General features: G+C 33.2%; 1 protein-coding gene across 9 annotated transcripts in view; it reads right to left on the reverse strand.

Moving 5' to 3' along the window:
• The window catches only part of LOC136832147 (hyaluronidase B-like), a 371768-nt gene that overhangs the window by 280861 nt on the left and 85907 nt on the right, over positions 1 to 5000 (reverse strand). For 4 of the 9 annotated variants that reach the window (XM_067092839.1, XM_067092840.1, XM_067092832.1 and 1 more), the window contains exons 1-3: positions 1138 to 1270; positions 816 to 918; positions 99 to 234 (exon numbers count right to left, since the gene is read on the reverse strand). The gene's annotated coding sequence lies outside the window, so the exon portion shown is untranslated. Of the gene's footprint in view, positions 1 to 98; positions 235 to 815; positions 919 to 1137; positions 1271 to 5000 lie in introns of those variants that run through there. The other 5 variants (XM_067092833.1, XM_067092837.1, XM_067092834.1 and 2 more) reach the window with 4 other exon arrangements.

Raw genomic sequence — 5000 nt, forward strand, 5'->3', positions numbered from 1 at the left:
TTCTAATTCCATGATTTATTGGAAATTAATAATATACCATTATACAATTTCCTCTGAGCAACACCAAGATAAACAGATTAAGATGGGGCAGCACTAACTTGACACTCGAGAAAACAGCCAATCCAAGTTACAATATTTCCAGTTGCAATGAGGCCAGACTTTAGACTCATTTCTTGCATCACTTCCACAGAAGTCTTCAAATCCTGTCGCCAATATTCTTGCTGTCTGCAGAACCTGCCAAGAAAATGTTTATTAGTCTACTTCATGAGTAACTTTCAATTCACATCCTGAAAATCATTAGTTAAACCGTTGTACTCTTAAAACCGTGATAAAAAAATTGTCCCACTAAATAAATTCAAACCAATGTTGTGACAAAAGTGTTGTTTTACCAGACCACTGAGCTGATTAAAAAATAAAATTAGTAAATCCCGTTAAACTTTTTATCAAGAATAAAGAACATACCGTAGTAAATCTTGAGAAATTTAACTTCAATTTTTAAAAATTTAACTAATTTTACCTTAATTTCTATTCCTTTTAACGGCTGAATGAAACCAAAATGGACTGTCCTTAGAAGTTACAGTATTTCGATCTAATACTTTCAAGAATACAAATGACTTTTTACATTTGAAAAATCACGTAAAATAATCTGGTTCCACTTAAAATGACAGATGCAAGCCCCCCTCTTGGTCTACGGTATACCCAGTCTACCGTAAACCAACGGAGATCCTCCCCCCTTCAGGGACCCCGCCCCTGAAGGGGGGAAGTTAAGCTTGCAGTGTTTCATTCAAACATACCACAACAGGAAAGCTGCTTACCTCGAAATTCTGATCGAAAAATTATTACCAATGTAGTCTTTCCAAGTATAGTGATGTATTCAGTACGGTCGAAGTAAGGATAAATTCACCGTAATCCACTGATCTGAAAGACATGTGAACATTATTGTATTTGTAAAATATAAGATATTAATGTTAGGTACTTAAATGTTAAAGGCAGGTGGCGTGAGGACAAAAAAAAAAATTATACCAGACATAGAATTCTAAAGAAAATAATTTTACAGGAGAACTAATGCATCAAAAAAATTATCAAACATTCCTTAAATAAACACTAATAAAACTTTCAATAATAAGAAATCTTTACCAACACAGCACCACAATCTGTAGGAAGAGCTGAAAACAACACCGTCAACACTCAAACCCGTCCAACAAACCGAAAAATTCCCACTAGTCACTACCGAACTGCCCTTTACGTATGGGAATTTGAGAATCCGTCCTGTAACTCCTGTTGCCATTCGGACTAAAGGTTGACGTTTAAAACTCAAGGATGGTGGTAGCTGGATGTATTTCTAACAAAGACCTTCCACAACATTCGTCAAACTAACGGAAGGTGGCAGTGACATCAGTTTTGAAATTGTTTACACTTTCACTATTGCAGAGTATTATGAAATGATGATTACTGTCTTAATTCAAGTAGGTACTGGACTTTAAATAATACCAAAATACATTAGGCATGCCAAATCTCCTGTTTGAGAAGGCAGGATTATTAAGTACAATATACTCTTTCAATATAATGGAAGTTTGTGTTTAAATGCTGTTCCTTAGCAAATTCTCGGTTATTCCTTTTGTAGCACCTATGGATTGGAAACTGGCGTGCAGGTCTTTTTCATATTATATATATATGCTAACGTAAATAATTGCAATTTTTTCAATTACTAATTCAATATTTTATATTCGAAAATATAGGCTACCGTTCACTTTTATGATAGTTATGAAGGAAATCACTTATCATTAATTATTCCTCTTGTATAAGGAAGACAATCATAAAAGGACCAAACAATGAAACCAATAGCGTTGATTTGTTCAAAATGAATTTGAACGCTTGACGGGTAGCAATAACGTCCGCATAATATAAAATAGCAGATTCCAAGTTCCTTCTGACCTTTCAGAGCGGGATCTCATTAAAACTATATGATTTGCGCAAAGGGCTTCCATCTAATTATAATATTTAATACTTTAATCAGAATAAACCATCATTACGAATATTCTCATTAATTCAGCTAATGAGGGCCTTACCTAGATAATTGTAGTTTATGTAGAAGTTTATGTACCATTTCTATCCTTTATTTCCGACATTATTTACGAGCTTCGTTTCATATGGTTAAAAGTACTTTCCTTCTAGACTCTCTCTCTCTCTCTCTCTCTCTGTATATATATATATATATATATATATATATATATATATATATATATATATATATATATATATATATATATATATATATATATAAATTTTATAACTTCACCGTGACATTTTATATACACATATTAAGTTACAAATGTCGGTCAATATCCAGTACACGCTACTTCGGGAATATCACCGAAGGGGAATTATAAGTGATGAACAATTTCGTACCTAAATTACTTGAACACTCGACAGTACAACCAACGACTTCCAGTCGAGGTTCAAAACCATTGGGATATCAAGAGAGGTATAAGGCAATGTCTGCTCTACTGTATATATACCAGTCAGTCAAATTTGTGTGTAGGAATTTGTATATATATATATATATATATATATATATATATATATATATATATATATATATATATATATATATATATATGTGTGTGTGTGTTTTTATATAAATAGGCAATATTATATATGTATATATTATAATACATACATACATAATACATCAATACATACATATATATATATATATATATATATATATATATATATATATATATATATATATATATATATATATATATATATATATATGCAGGGAAAAACGCCCAAATCCCTCATTTCCAAATCGCCTCATTTTTAGAAACGCCTCAAATTCCTTTCACCTGTCACCCCATCCCATCTCCGTACCTGAGATGTTATCAAGGGTGACCTGTCCGAGATAAGAGTTCGTCTCCTTACCTGGGGTATAAGTAGATTTATTAAAGTATATGAGGCATTTTTATGAGTTATTCCATATACGTACATGAGGGTTTTTTATTTATAAATTCCAATTATGTCAAGTGCGTACATGAGATATTTCATCTGTCGTATCATTTATTTCGTGTACGTGCGCGAGGTGTTGTATACCCGTTCATTAAATCAGACCTTTCTTATCTTATCTTCTTATATATACAGTATATATATACATATATATATATATATATATATATATATATATATATATATATATATATATATATATATATATATATATATATATATATATAGTTTGAAATATTTATACATGCACGTGTATACTCCTATCTAGCTTTCTTTCTCTGACCATACCTTATTCCAACTTTCACCTTACAGTCTGGAGCAAAATTTTCGGGCGACCCTCTGGGAGCATACCGGTGAGACTCACTTGCAGAGCTGCAGAAGTTAAGGATAATTTGTGTCCTTCAAATGGTAATCCCATAGCATGTGAAGAACCGTAATAGAGGCAGAGCTTCTCCACACTAAAGGATTAAAAATAATTTCTGTTTTCCAAGAGAAAAGAAAGTTGAGAGAGTAGGATTGCACTCTTTTTCTATCGACGGTCTCATTTTCCAAAATTCATGATGATTTGACCAACTTGGTATAAATTGGAAGGTTGTGCAAAAGTTCTCTCCTGCATATAGATTTATACGTACAGGATGGACTAACGCTAAGACTTCGAATGGACTTCAACTGAAATATCGCTGGAAGGGGTGAGAACGACTTTCAATTTGTAAAATATTTGTGCGCATAAATAAAAGCAATGCCTTGGTTTTCGATGGCTTTTAGTTCTTAGAGGAATTGCTAGTTTCTTGAAAATAACTATGCTTTGAAGGGCAATTTTATGTGATATTCCAAGCAGAAAAATGGAGTATTTTAGATTTAGTGTAGAAGTAGCTACTATGAAATGAAACAATGCTACTTCACTGAATAAGAACATACCCTGATGAGGAAAAAATTAGTATAATCTAATCAATCATTTGGATAAATCCTAATTCCTCAGTAATCAAATTGAAAATCTATTAATTCTTATCACTGATATAGATGCTATTATATATTATTTCCTCTGGTACCCTCCGTTCTCTTTATCACTCTAGTAAACTGATGGATGTAGTATCCTAATTCCTCAGCAATCAAATTGAAAATCTATTAATTCTTATCACTGATGTACTGTAGATGCTATTATATATTATTTCCTTTGGTACCCTCCGTTCTCTTTATCACTCTAGTAAACTGATGGATGCATTCTCCACTAAAAAAAAAACGTACTCAAATATCTCATCTATTCTCATCTTTACAGTAAAATGAAAGGATGTTCTCCTTAACTGAAATTTGATTCAAAGAGAAAAGAGAGCGACGGAAAACCTTCTTCGCTCAACTACTTCACCTCTTAAGAATAATCAAATGTCATTACAAAACTAAATATAACGACTGGGAATAAAGTGTCCAGGGCTGGAATCTCTGAGGATAGACGATTTGAGAGGCCTGTGGCGTTAACAAAGATAGGTGAAGTAGAAGTGCCTCAGACGTTGTATATAACATGCGCGTGCACCATTAGTATGCTCAAATGAGCCATTCGGTACAAGAAGCAGACGTCCATAATACTGAACCCCAAAATACCTTCAAGCGCAACCAAAGACTGTCTTGCTTCTTAAATGGCTCTCGGTATATCGACGGTTATCAAGACTGTGTGGATTCTTCTATTTATGTAACTGTGGGTCTCTTTGATAAGAGTCCCTTCATGGGATGAAATACTCAAGAAACTCAAAATTAATAAGACGGAGTATAACGTATGAAAGAAATATTCATATTAATATCAGTGTTGTGAGTGTGTGTGTGTGTGTGTGTATGTGCTTTAGTGAGTGCTCGTGCGTGCGTGCGTGTATGTGCGTGCACGAGGGCGTTTGAGAGAGAGAGAGAGAGAGAGAGAGAGAGAGAGAGAGAGAGAGAGAGAGAGAGAGAAACTGTGACAATCCTTTAAAGGCACTTAAAAAAAGATTTACAGCAAAACTCAT

Source organism: Macrobrachium rosenbergii, chromosome 49 (genome assembly GCF_040412425.1).
Source record: "Macrobrachium rosenbergii isolate ZJJX-2024 chromosome 49, ASM4041242v1, whole genome shotgun sequence".
Taxonomy (NCBI): domain Eukaryota; kingdom Metazoa; phylum Arthropoda; class Malacostraca; order Decapoda; family Palaemonidae; genus Macrobrachium; species Macrobrachium rosenbergii.